The sequence below is a fragment of the Lycium barbarum genome, chromosome 1, assembly GCF_019175385.1.
Source record: "Lycium barbarum isolate Lr01 chromosome 1, ASM1917538v2, whole genome shotgun sequence".
Classification (NCBI taxonomy): Eukaryota; Viridiplantae; Streptophyta; class Magnoliopsida; order Solanales; family Solanaceae; genus Lycium; species Lycium barbarum.
The window spans coordinates 18554947-18570121 of NC_083337.1; the positions used below are offsets into that span (position 1 = coordinate 18554947).

General features: G+C 36.7%; 1 long non-coding RNA gene across 1 annotated transcript; it reads right to left on the reverse strand.

Annotated features, from left to right (window-relative positions):
* Window positions 1–8311: 8311 nt before the first annotated feature.
* Window positions 8312–14673, reverse strand: LOC132632932 (uncharacterized). Its single transcript, XR_009579505.1, has 3 exons — window positions 9668–14673; window positions 8931–9002; window positions 8312–8822 (listed from the first exon to the last, which is right to left on the reverse strand). It is a non-coding gene; the product is annotated as an uncharacterized LOC132632932 (long non-coding RNA).
* Between the last annotated feature and the right edge of the window lie 502 nt (window positions 14674–15175).

The window sequence follows — 15175 nt, forward strand, 5'->3', positions numbered from 1 at the left end:
TCTAAAGGTGGTACATCTATCACAATTAAATCAATGCTCAATTGGTTGGTGAAAAAGTACTTCAAGAGTTCAGCGAATGTGACATGGGTCAGCTTGAGCAATATTTAATAAAAAAAGTTGGAAATCCGATGCTGAAGCGGTGAAGCAACTGTTTTGTACTTTGTAAACACATTCTTGTTTGCTACGTTGAAGACCAAAGTTGTTGATATGGGGTACTTTGTTTTGGTTAAGAGTGGTGAGTTCAATAACTATCCATGGGGGATAGACGTGTTTAAGGCAACTATTGAAGTGTGACAAAGCCTTCCTTTGATCGACATAGTGGATTCCCTCTTTCATTACAGATCTGGTTGTATGAGTGCTGCCCAGATTTGGAAGATCGTCTTGATGAGCATGTCTCTGGCCTGAACCCTCGTATTATAAAATGAAAGATAGATAAAAGTTTAAGCCATGATTATGAGTGTTTGCGGATATTTGGTTTACAACCTGATCAGGTTCTTTTAGTTCTGTACATGTTAGATTTTTGTTAGTTGTGATGTTATAATTTTGTGTAAGATTTTTAATTTTTTTGTTAACTGTAATTGTAGTTGAGGAATGTCTTTCCAACCGAGGACGAGAGGTTGGTATTAGACTTAGAATGATTGCCATTTGAAACTGCCCATGAGCCTTCTCAAAGTCAACATTTCAGCGATGGATTCTTTTGCACGCAAGTGCCAAAGGCAGATATGGCTTAGAGTAATCATGGTGATAGTGAATCTAACAATGCTGATTTGAAGAAGGAGTTAGAGGCATTTCGGCTCCATGTTGATTCAAAGTTTGGAGAGATCCTTGAAGCTATTGGGAATCTGAATAAGAAAATAGAAGCAAAACCTGATTTGCCGGTATTGTTCGTTTTTTTTTTTTTTTTTTTTTTTTTTTTTTTTTTTTTTAAGTTTTTAGCTAGTGTGTGCTCTGATACTTTGGCAGTATATATATGATTAAACTTTTTTTATCCTCTATGATGCCCCGATGGTATATAAGTATACTGACAGGGGGATCATAAAGGATTGAACCTTCATCCCATAAGATGCTTCGATGGTATCTAAAGATACTGATAGGGCATCATAGAGGATTGACCCTTCCTCATTTATGATATCAATCCCCTATGATGCCCCCATAGTTTATAAATATACTGACAGGGAATCATAGATGATTTGATTATGATATATAGAGGATTGTACCTTCATCCTATAAGATGCCCCCCATGGTATATAAATATACTGACAGGGCATCATAGAAGAGTTAACAATTGATTTATTGGAGTAATGAATTGTTGATGCTCTATGATGCACTGTTAATATACTTATATACCATATTGGTATCGTATAGGATTTTCTTTTTAGAAGTGTTTTGTGTGTTCATTGCGTTGACTATTTTTAATAATTTTTTTATATTTTGTACACAGGAGAAGAAAAAGGATGAATCAGGTGGGCACATACAGATTTTGCTGATTTGGATATGGATTTCAACCAAGATATGGGTCATGTTGGGGTGGTGGTGGTGGTGGGGGGGGGGGATGATGCCAATGTGAAGGATGGTGTAGGTGGTGTTGACACTGTAGGTGTTGGCAAGGAGATAGCTGGTGCATGTAGGAATAGATTCTCAGACTGGGTTTGTTTTTGTCTCCATGACGGAGTCGGCCATTGCTGCCATCACACAAAATTACCATAAGATTAAAAAAAAGGTGAAAATGAGAAGATAAATGAGTTGGATATAAATCCTGCAAAAATTATTGGATGATTATTTTCCACATTTGAGTGAGTCTGAGATAGCAGTGGTCACACAACGTGCTAAAGTTGCAGCTACTGCAACAAGTAAAGCGACAGAAGATGATCAATCTATCAAAGATGCCTGTCCGGAGACTTTTACCACTAATGCAGCTGTAGATGATCAAGCTACAGAAGGTGTGTTACCTCATGCAAGAGGTGTTGTTCATGAAGGTGCAGATGCTACTAATGAGTTGGTTGTTTCCGCGGTGGGGGTGATGATGTTGCACGGCCTCAGGTTGATCATGTGACAGTGGAGGTTCCTGCCAAGTTAGCGGAGGGTGTGAAAGATTCTACAGGTGGTCTGTCTAGGGTACAGGGTGGTGTTAGTGATTCTGAAGAAGAATTTCATGCATTTGTGATTTCGCCAGGCACTTCCGTAGTAGAGATAGGTGATGAGGAGAAAACACTTGTAGTTCCTCGGAGGGGTAGGGCAAGACAGCCAGCTAAGGCAAAGCAGTCACCATTTGTGGCTGGTTCTGGCCTTAGCGCTGTAGGTGAAACGCCACCGAAGCCTGTGAAAGGGAGGTCCCCGTTGATTTCGAGTATAACAACTCCTGTTGAATACAACCTTATACAGAAGTTCTCAGAGTTCATCGATAAAGATATGATTATGTTTGTTATGATTTTTTATTTTTTCCATATAGTTTGTGTTGTTTTTAAATTGGAGTTCTGTATGATGTTGTAGGGGTAGTGTTGATGTTTATAGTGTCGATGATGACTATCTGGTCGGGGTTCAATTTTGAAGTTTCAACACGCATTAAACTATCCTGGCAGACCAATATCATGTGATGCATGTGTATTGAATGTGTACTTTCTTTTTTCCTATCAGTTTGAATAAGTGGTTACTTATGCATTTTTGGTGTCATTTTTTTTTTGTAGCACTTGGATTTTATATTCTATTATTTGAGGAAGAAGGAAAAATATGGTTCAATGCCAATTATGGTGAAAAAAACGTATATGTACTTCAATAACACGTTTAGAAAGTTGTTTAGCAAGTTTGTGTCTGGTGGGGATGTCACGACCCAATTTCACTAAGTCATGCGGGCACCTACTTTTCCCTAAGTCATGCGGGCACCTACTTTTCACATCTCGATAGGCGAGCCCTTAACCCAACAATCATAAAAACATAAGTAAAGCGGAAGAAGATTTAGTAACGTAAGTCTTACGATAATAATATAAGAAAATGCGGAAGTAAATGAAATACACCCCAGATCTGGTTTGGTCATACAAGACCATCTAACTAAATACTACAAGTCTGAGTAATAATAATACATTAATAGTCTCAAAATCATGTCTTAGAACGGGAAATAAAGACATAATAAAAGGAAGAGGCTTCGGGTAGCGAACGTCCTCATGCTCACCCTGAAAGACTCGATTAAACAATCCTCCATAATCAACCATGAGGAGTAGAAGTTGATCCCACCTGGTACTCTGCATTCATAAAAGAATGCATTAAGTGCAGGTCAGTACAAACAACAAGTACTGGTTGGTATCATAGGCCGACTAAAACTAGCTAACGTATATAAGACAACAACGCAAGATAAACACATAAACCAACAAGTACAAGTCAACACAAATCCACATCAACGGCAAGTCATCACCTACGTTATAGTATCTAAACCCAATTGTGCCAAGTCTCGGTATAATCAATCCGAACCAGTATATCACAATAGTATCACAACAAGTCATGCCCTATGTTATAGCATCTAAGCCCAACTGTGCTAAGTTTTAGTATAATCAATCCGAACCAGTATATCACAATAATATCACAACGTATCACCAGAAACCAACAGGTACAATGCAATGCAATAATGTATGTAAGATGAATGCAATGCAAATGCACCTTTGTACAACATATCCCGGATGAAATAACTCCACGTCTCGGCGATCATGACCTATGGGGGACCCGTGAAGTCCATGTACCACTCTCACGATCCCGGCTGAGACCTTGGGCATCGGACACTCAATCGTTCCAGGCAAGAAACCTCAGGCAACGTGCACTCATCACTCTTTTACGCTCTCCGGCAAAGACCTCGGAGGCTACAATCTCTCATTTATCATCATCCGTACCATAACCATGCATATATCAATGTATCATGGAAATGCGTATGAATACGATGCAATGTAATAGCAACAACCAATTCAAACTGAAACAGTACCACATATGGCACACAAGTAATATCAATAGTAAGGCTACACAATAAGCCACAATGGCATCACCATCCTCATTTCAGTATCAATCAAGTAAAGTACCGCAATATCATAACCATGATACTAGTCACAAATACCCAACATCTCAATGTGGCAACGAGCCAACAAGTAAGTAGATCAAGATAAATCAACAACACAACAGGGTGGCTAGCCCCCAAATCATACAACAAGGCCCAACCTAAGACAATATCCAACCCAACTTCATACCTGAAGGCTTACATGCATTCTCCGATGATATCATCTAAACATACGCTTCTCTAGTCGAAGTCTCACCATAAGGTAAACCATACCTACCTAGAAAGCCGAACAAGAAAGTCTCTAATAATCAAACCTTAGTCTTTACCTTCCTTTGAGCCTCGAGATAATGGAAGTCTAAACATATCCGAATCATGAAATTAGAATCAAGAAGAAACATCATTTGAACCTTACTTCTATTCAAGATCCAAATCCCAACCTGTGGAATGGGGTTTATGAACTAGCAATATGGAATAAGGAATCTATAGGTATCAACATGAAATTAATGTTCTAGATGATCATTTCCAATCAATTAGAAGCTAAATTAACTCATGAAATTCTCAAATTCGGATTCTAGGTGAAACCCCCAATTTCGGGTATAAACCTTAACTTCCCAATTCAAGAATTTATTCCTAATATTGGAAGGTTCATGGTTAACAACCTTAGATATATCAAATTCTATAATAATCCAACCAATTTTCATCAACATAAACTACTTAGAGAGTCTAAACCACTTTTATGAACTTTCATGAAAAACCTAAATTGATTCCTCTTGATTTTAGCCTTAGATTACGGATTAATAGAAGTAAATTGAGGATTCTAAGACCAAGGAAGTTTCCTTTGTGAAGAAATAGCCAAAACCCTTTAAAATCGCATCCCAAGCCTTAAGATATGAATATGAAATAATGACAAGAGATTAGAGATTGGTGTTTAAATCACTTTTAAGTCACAGATTCAGTCATCACCGCTTCTGCGACATTGGGACAGCTACGACAATCCCGCTATGGCAGTTTCTCAGACCGCTATGACGGTCTACCCAGATTCTCACTATGCAGCCTTTGCGGCCATGGCACCGTAACGGCGGTGCCACCATAGCGGTAATGGTGTTGCCATAGCGGACACCAGACACCAGAATCTTAAACTCAAGTTCACAATTCACCCCGAAATTTTGACTATCACTCGAGACCATCTGCTCATAAACCAGATATATAGACATATATAAAAACACGCTACGAACACGATCGTGGCCCGAATTTCCCAAAAGGGGTCTCATTGACCAAGCCAACCCCTTAAACCCCAAAACCAACTTCCCAACACTAGTCTCAAAACACACCCGAGTGCATTGGGAACCAAACCAAACCTACCAATCAGTCATAAATGATCATCCAGACCTCTCGAAATTGACAAAATTTTGAAAAAGTTCCGCTTACCCAAAAGTCAACTATGAGTCAAACGATTTTCACTTAAAAGCCAATTTTTCCAAAATCACATCAAGACTCACCCAAATCATATCCCAAGACCTTAGGAAGCATTTCAATGGTCCTTTCGGGATAAATATGAGCTAACAAAGCTCAGGAAATGGTCAAAAGCGTCGAGAAAGCAATAACGACCAAACGTGCCATTACAAGGGGAGTAGATCATTTGATAGATAAGTTGACTGACATTATGGAGTATATGTATGGGTTCCGTATGTTTTAAGGCACTCAATGGGATAAAGTTGACTATGTGTTGTTTCCTATGCACCTGGGAACAAAGTGGCATTGGGTTTTAGGATGTCTATCAATACATGAAAGGTGTTTTTATCTGTATGATTCGATGCACAGTCCTCAATATGTTGCATCTACTCAGGAGGCGATAGACCCATATCATGTGTTGTTACCTCTTTTATTGCAGACAATTGACTTTTATACGGTCAGAACTGATATTGTACTAAAAAATGGTCTTCACCGGGGTCATCAATTAAGCGATCCATTAGGTGTAATACTGGTTGATAATCTGCCAAAACAAAGGAACACGTATGACTTTTGTGCTTTCATATTTTTTCCTCTATTTATTTTACTTTACATATTGTTATGATATTTCTTTTTTATGCAAAGATTGTGGAGTTTTTACAGCTATTTTTGCAGAGTACTTAATTGAAAACATTCAAATCCCTATTCAGAATGTCGACATCGATGCTCTTTGAAGCAGATATGGTATATTGTTGTGGCATTATGGGAGAGAGAAGCAGGAGAAGAATGAATGTAGTGATTCTGAGAATCCTGTACGGTGGAGGAAACAATTACGTGGAAAGAAGAAGAAGAAAACTTAGTACTATATTTTGTGTGTTTTCTTTGCTAACTTTGTAGTAATGTGAAATCTTAAGACTTTAGTACAATGTAGTAACTGGTGAAGTGAACATGTGTTGTTTTTAGATATTAAGGAATCTCTAGTCGTTTTTTTTTTTTTTTTTTTTGTTTCAAATAGTATGCTTGGTATGTGTTACTTGAAAGATATTTTGATGTTAGTAAAAGTTATGTATTTTAAAGTTTCATTATTAGCTTGTTGTCTATTTGTGAATGGATGAAGCAGTCCTACACGACACCATCTTAGTATATGAATCTACCATGAAGGTATCATGCAGGTCTGCTGTAGATTCTTCATTGGTGGACTGTAGTAGTCCAACATGATACCATGTTAGTATGTGCATATACCATGATGGTATCATGAAGGACTGCTGAAATAGCCTCCCATTTTGATGGACATTCAGCAGTCCTACATGATACTCTTTCATATATGCATATACCAACATGGTATAATGTAGGTTTGCTGAATAGTCTGACATTCTCTGTGAATGGGAAGAAGCAGTCCTGCATGATACCATCTCAGTATGTTAATATACCAAGATACCATGATACCAAGATGGTATCATGCAGGTCTGCTGAATAGTCTGACATTCTCTGTGAATGGGAAGGAGCATGATACCATCTTGGTATATTAACATACTGTGATGGTATCATGCATGTCCAACATGTTGGACTGTAGCAATCCAACATGATACCATCTCAATATTTTTATATACCATGATGGTATCATAGGAGTCCTACTAGACAACCTCCCATTTTGATGGACATTCAGCAGTCCCATGATAACATCATGGTATATAAAATATGCTGAGATGGTATCATGTTGGATTGCTACAGTCCACTAATAAGAATCTTCATGATGCCATATTGGACATGCATGATACCATATGGGTATATTAATATATTGAGATAGTATCCTGTTGGTCTGCTGAAAGAGTCTCATTGCTGGAGTATAGCAGTACTTAATGATACCATCTCACTATATTCATATACCAAGATGGTGTCATGAATTCCTACTGAAGAGGCCCTATTTTCCATTGACTTGAAGCAGTCCAACATGATATCATCCAGTATATTTGTATACCATGATGGCATTATGAAGTGCTGCTGAATAGAGTCAATGATAGACTGTTACTGAGAAGATATCATGATGGCATGATTTTGAATGAATATGTATCTGAAAAACCAAACATTTTTAGACTAACAAAATGAAAAGTTGCACTTTAGTTCTAACAAAATGAAAATATTATAACGTCCATCAGTTTTTAGTAATGGGAATATTTTCAATCTTTAATAGATATATTTCTGCATGTCCTTCGGATGTAGCCTCTGTGGCCACAACGGCCGCATGTTACTTGACTACTGACAAAGTATGCTTCGAAACCTTCTTTGGCTCTTTTTTTTAGGCCTTCCTAGTCTGATTCTTGCATTTGGTGGGAGTACTATACGAGTAGACACATGTTGTGAAATATCGCACATACTCTGATGCGGTAGAGGATGTACTGGTGTCTCATATGTTTTGATCAAAAAATCTCGTGTAGTATAGAGAGTAGTACTGATATTTTTTGAGATAGAATTTTTTTATGACTGGCATTGTGTGTGGACATGGCACTTCATCCACTTGAAACATGCGACATGAGCATGTATTTTGTTATAGAGACACAATGTGTTTCATTCGACCATGAATTACTGAGTGGACAAACTATGTTGAAGGCACAACCTGCATTTGTGTTTGTCAAGAAGTGTTATCAGTTGTAATGTTACATATTATAGTAGACAAATATATAATAATAATAATAATAATAATAATAATAACAACCAGTTTTTTTGATAGTGAAATAAGCTTTATATCTTACCCATATTGTTTGTGATGCTTTGATGTTTATAGTAAACACATCCTCAAATTTGTATTTTGCAGCAACACCATTATTGTAATGCCATTTCTGCACCAAATTTGTCATATAGTCAAGCAAATCAGTAAACGGGAGCTCTCTTGCATGCTTGGTTGCTGAATTAATCGATTCTACAATGTTTGATGTCATTGTTGTTGTTCGGTTAGCTGTGCAATGTGCCCGGGACCATTTTTGGTATCCAACTTCTTGCAAGTAGGGTTTTACCTTGGGATCAATAACATCTAACTGTTTTATAAGATTGTTGAATTCATGAATGGTGTATGCTTTTGACAACGCAAAGTATATGTCTTTAATAAGTTTCTTGTCCTTTTTGAAGTTCCCTTTTATATTGTTCCACAAGTGCCATATACAGACACAGTGAGGGACTGCTAGATAAACAGTTGTAGTGCCCTTAGCTATACTGTCGTGTCTATCAGAGACAATACACATTCCATCCCTTTCTCAATATACCTCTTTGAAACGTGTGAAGAAATACTCCCATGATGCATCATTCTTTGAATCAACAATTTCGTAAGCAAGTGGCCAAATTTGTCCTGTATCAATTAATGAAATAATATTATTAGTAGAAATGGACCCCACATGATACCCTGAAAGTATATTTGTATACCTTTGTGGTATCATAGAGATCTGAGGTGTGTTACCTTTTGCATCTTGTGTGGCAGCTGTGACCATGGTCCCTTTGTATGTTGCCTTTAGGAAAGTCCCATCAACTACTGTCATGCCCAATTTTTAACGGGGTTAAAACTAGTTCACAACTTATGACTATATTTCTTCTGGTTTTGCAAATTTTTAGAGTCGCCACATAATTTTAGGAAATATTAGGAAACCATTTGTAAAAATGTAAACTCCATTTTTTAATCTTTGAAATCTGTGAGATTCTAGGTAAGGGTTTTATTTACCCCGAGGGGAAGGTATTAAGCATCCCTTAGAGCCTGTCCGAGAACAGTCTTTAAACTTAGTTTAATTAACACTAGAGGGGAATTGTTTATCTATTTCTTATTTATTATTATTACTTATTTTAAAGAACTGCTAAAGGGACTAATTTCCTAAGATGATTCATACAAACAGCAATTTTAAAGTCATTATAATCATGTAAATACATGCATGTATAGAAATGATTAGTGAGAGAGTATGTATGTAAAAGATGATATATGCGTATGTTTATTTCTAAAAGTAGTTTAGTATGCATGTGATACACATGTATTTATGATGTATTTTTGTATAGAATAGTATAACAATGGGAGGATTAGTAAATAATGTATATATGTGATATACTTATATCCTATGTAAAGATGGTATATAACGCTTCAAAAATGGCTATTTTGTAATAAAAGAGTAATATATATGATTAAAGGAATTATTGTTTACGAGAGAATACCTTTGGGCCAATTATTTGGGCCACAATGATAGAAAAACCATTTGTTCTTGCTCGAGAATTGATTCGTTAGTTTAGACCTGCCATTAACTCAACACTAATAATAATACGAAATTAAATCAATCTTAACTTTAACTAATCGCGAAATACCAAATTGGCAAGCTTCGGGTTTCAACTGGATTAAGAAGGAAAACCAAAGTAAATAAGTTAGCAATTTTGTTATAGATCCAAATATACATGTAATACTTGGATACATGAATTTAGATAGAAATAAATAAGGTTTTAGACTTGAGCCCTATTTGCCCCCTTTCTAGTTCTTCTGCCAAACATGCCGTGCTCCTAAATTTCTTCGCTTCAACTTTTGGTACATCTTTGTTCTATTGCCTCGCGTTATTTGTACCTCGCAAAAAATATGAAAGGAAAATGTTAGAAAAAAAATGATACGCCACCCCGTCATAGGGTGACGTTTATGAACATAAATAATATCCCGCGGACTCGTATCAGACTCACGGTTCCGAATATGGCAAAGGAACCTGAATCATGTTGCGGCTACAAACTAGTGGCCATTCTAGTTGCCTTGCCAAGCGCATGTTGGTTCCTACCTCGTGATATAATTGTGAGATCATCACTGCCTAAGCCGAGGGATAACCTTTCCGGGCTAGGCATGGCCTCAAAAAAAAAAAAAAACATTGGCCCAGGTGTAGTATCGTGTTCGAATCAGTAGGAATTTCCACAAGTGTAAAAACTTGTTTCTTTTAAAACAGAAAACAATGGCTTATCGGGAAAATATAGCAGCCACTATTTGGCAAAGTGCCGCATCTCAAATACAACAGCCAAGCATGGTATTCGCAGCACGACAGGTAGTTCACCAAAAGTAACGAAATCTCTCCTCACTAAATGAGATATGTGAATGTAACAGTCAGCCCTACTCAAAGACAGTACCCACAAGGCCACAAGCAATTCATCCCAGCGTCGCAACTGAGATTCCTCAATGTATAGCAGTGGGCTCAAAGGATGTAGCAGCAGTGTAGTATCAGTCCCTTTCAGCCCAATCAACAACACATAACAAACACTTATATTGCCTTCATCCTAAAAAATGCCAACGATTATCTGCTGCGCAGTGCAGCAACATCGAGTAGCAACATGTAGCAGCTGTCCGATATAACAACAAGTATATCCAGCGAGCCTAACAACCAAGTGCAGTAGCAGCATATGCCAAACGACACCATTCTTTAGTCTGGTGTAAGATCTATCCTTTTTTAAGTTCAGCAGCAAACAACTTGCCATGCCAGTGAGCTTATCAAGTGTGACAGCCAAGACAACAATTCAAGGAGGTTTGAAGACTCCCCAGGTCATGCAAAGAAGAGGAAGGGTGAAGAATGAGTATCCAAAGTGAGTAGTCTCAATATTCCAAGGTAGGCACGTTAAATATATCAAAACAGTCACTGAATTTCAACATACAGTCAAAACATACAACGTGAAATTGGTGTTCTTAAAATCTGTCCAAATATTGAAGTATCACAGCCTAGCTTCATCAAAAATGAAGTATCACAGCCTAGTATCTAATTCCCTTTTTTCTCATTTCAACAGTTTTAAACATTAATATCATGCTACATTTATCCATCAAAAGGATCATAAATAGATCAAGAGAGTCTTATTTCATGAAATCAACTAACCTAGCATATGCAGTTACATGAAAGGAAGTTTAATGATGCTTACAAGAAAGCTACTGTTTGAGCAATTGGGAAATCTAATGAACTTGATAAAGGTTAAGTTGATATCCCATTCTTTAAGTTGATAATCCATAGAAAAAAAAATAGCTAAATCCAAATGTCTTAACCAAGCACATCTCACATTTAATTTTAGACTAGTTTAACGGGAACTTGAAGCTATTAGAAACAACACTTTTCGAACAAGACTAGATATTTAACACATGGGAAGCTCAACATAGAACATGACTGTAAACATAGCTTGGAACTGATTCTTTATCCTTAAGTCAATCAAAGATGTACCAGGATACATGTAGCTATATCTAATAAAAACTTCACACTAATCTCATCACAATTTGATCATGAGTTAATCACACATTGAATAGACAGAACTGAACAAGATTATGACCCAAAGTTTAAGGAAAGAATTTGAACATACAACTCAGGATCAATTTGAAGATAACGAAAGGTTCAGGTTTTATAACTGGGAAACAACAGTCAGTTATGCTAACATCTCTTCTAACAGGAGGGAATTACAGGATCCAACAACCAACAGGATCAACAAATTATACTAGACTTAGTTATCTCAAGTGAAAAATCTTAAACACCTAACTGAACTTAAATGAACAGAACTCACTATTTTCTGGCAATTAATACACAAGAATATATATTTAGTTCATAACACAGTAACTGAAGGAACAACTGGAGACTAGCTTAAACTGAAAAAAACAGATCAACTAGTGATGTAAAGGAGACCAACTTCTAAAACATATTTGATGCTTTAATACTAGGATAACAACTGAAGCTCAAACTATAAGCATATAAATATGATACATAATTTAATGGTAAGTTTAGATCACCTAAACTCTGATTTTAACAGACAGTTTTTAAAGAAAACATCCTAATCTCATACAGGTTAAAAGAGAAACAGATTAAAAGATTCCTAAGTTAAAGTATGAATTGCTAGTTTTGTTATTTACGTTAATGTAAACATGCCTTTAATCCAGTACCTCATTAACTCATAGCACGAACTCAAAATTCAAACATAATACAAATTAATCTCGCATTAAGGCAGCGACCAATAGCTAAAACACATTAATCCTTTAAGAAATACATATCTTGAGCTTAATCCCACAACACAACAGAAACAGGGAAACATTTTAATATCTATAAGACTGTCCATAAACATATAGAACAAAGCAGCAGGCTTAAAAGACTGAGGCAACAAAGGAGGCTACTACCATCCATGTTTCCAATACCGCACAAGATCCAAAGGTTTCTAGAACCTCGGCATGGCAGGCTATCGGAGGGGCTAAACCAAAACCCAAGGTTTGCCTTGACTTTCAGCCGGCAAAACAATACTAGAAGTAATGATTCATTCAGAGAAGCTACTGAAAGAAAAGGCAAACTAGACTTGAACTTGGATATTTTACGAATATTTATACATGAGAAGTTTTTTTTAGGAGGAGCTTTCAAATGAGACAAATTCTCTCGATACATACTTCTTTTTTAAATATCATGACATGATATTTGGTAGAGATCAAGCACTAATTATAGAAATAAGGTTGTTAAACTAATCCTTGTTTAATACTCCAAAAAAAAAAGTATTTTCAAGCAAAGAGAACTTGAGAACATAGGCCTAACAGATTACGAACTAATTTATTCCAGTTTTCACTCATTAGGGAAGTTCATACACATTGCAAATTCAAGTTACAAGTGAAAAAAGATTTTGAACCCCAAATATATGATATCTTTCCTTAAATAAACTCATGATTCGTACTAGCCTGTGGACACCTTGATTTTAGAAGAAACAGAGACGAGATTACATATTCTACACACACTTAACAGAGACTTGAACGGAATCTGAAAATATTCAAGTGGCTACATTTTAATTTTATAAACTGAAGCGAAATGGGAGACGAAGGGGATTACCATGCTAAAAACAGCAAACAAACAGTCACTAGAACCACATGTATGGACTGTGTTTTAAAACCAACTAGCAAGCTATCACTGATTACATTTTTTTTATACTAGTTTTTCACAAAGATTAGAGCGAAACAGCCTCCAAATATGGATAAAGAAACATTTGAAACAAAACAGCCAAAGCAATCGCCTAATTACTCATTCAAACTACAAAGCAATCGCCTAATTACTCATTCAAACTAACTTCACTCTTATGACTTCTATTAGTGATCTGGTTCCTTTCGCCTTTTATATGGTGAAAATGGCAACACACAGTTTATAATAGACGCAAAAGCGGAAAATTAGACGAGGACATAGTTATTCATATATTCGACAAGTCGAATCCATATTTCTCTTAAGTACTTTACTTTAAGCTCCAGTAGCCCTTTTACACGTACATGATTTATATTAAATAAAATGGCAACATCAAGTATTGTAACAAACGCCTAAACAGAAAATTAGGCGAGCGACACCAACGTTCAATTATTTATGCATTCACTCAACAACAACAACCCAGTGAAATCACACAACGTGGGGTCTGGGGAGGGTAGAGTGTACGCAGACATTACTCACTGTTTCCGAGAGACCCTCGATATTTATGCATTCACTCATGGGACTAAAATAAAAGTAGGGAAAAGGAAAGTTACTGACCTTCTCCGGGGCAGCGAACTGAGGTGATTCGTCGTTGTCGAGTCGCCGAATCCGCTCGTTAACTCCTCTCGGAATATATTTTATGTCAAAGAGTAGAATGTAAAGAGTGATTTCTTTCCCTTGTTCTCATAAGATGAAAGAAGGAAGGTTTTCCACTGAGAAAGCTTGTAAAAAAAAAAAAATAAGAGAAGAGGATTTTCTCCCAATTGAAAAGCTCGTTCGAAAGGAGGGATTTTTTTAGCCTTCAAAAACTCATTTAAACACAAAGCTAAAGGGTTGTATTTATAGCTAGATTTAGGAGCTGAACAGCTTCTCAAGGAAGCCAAGAATTCGAAATTCAAACAAGAAGTGGGAAAATCCTCAGAGACGTTTCTGACAGAGGAGATGATGAAGGGGGGGGGGGGGAATCTCACCTTTTCAGACTGATTGGAAAGGAAGAGAGCCGTTGAGAGCGAGAATCTGACGATCCTAGCTTGTATCTGTTGTATTGAGAGAGAGTTTGATGGGAAATAGGTGATGGGAGAGGCCTGGGGTTCTGTTGGATGGGTTTGGTGGTGGTGAGGTGACGGACGTGACGGGCCGAAGGGGTGGCAGCCATGGTTAGGTTGAAGAGAGAGGAGATGAGTTAAGCATTTGGTTAGGGCTGTTGGTTTAAGGAGAAAAAGAAAAAAGGGGCTGTTTGGTTCGTTTAGTTAGAATGGAAAATAATGGGTTGAAGACTTTAGTTAGGGGATTTAGTTATTTTAGTGGGCTGGGTCGGGTCGGTTTGGGTCGGGTTTTGGGCTGGGGCGGTTTGGGTTGGTGATATTGGGCTGGACGTTTTGGGTCAAGTGTTGGGCTGCTGTGAATTGAAGTTGGAATGGGGGTTATTTGGCCCAATATTATGTAGATGAATTAATCATCCTAATTCCTTTTCATTTTGAACTAATTAAAATATGCTTCTTTGTCCTAATCAATTCTCAAAAATTTGTACATATGAAAATTATAATACAAGTAATTTAATATACGTATTTAGTTTTTTTTTTTTAAACAAAATAAACGATGATTAACATAGTAATAAATAGGATTAAAGGAAAAATGCCAATGCCAATATTGATATAGGAATATCAACACTATTTTTTTTTAATTGTAAAGGATGATGTTTAGTACTTTTTAATATGAAAATATGATGTTTGGTAATTTTTTAAGA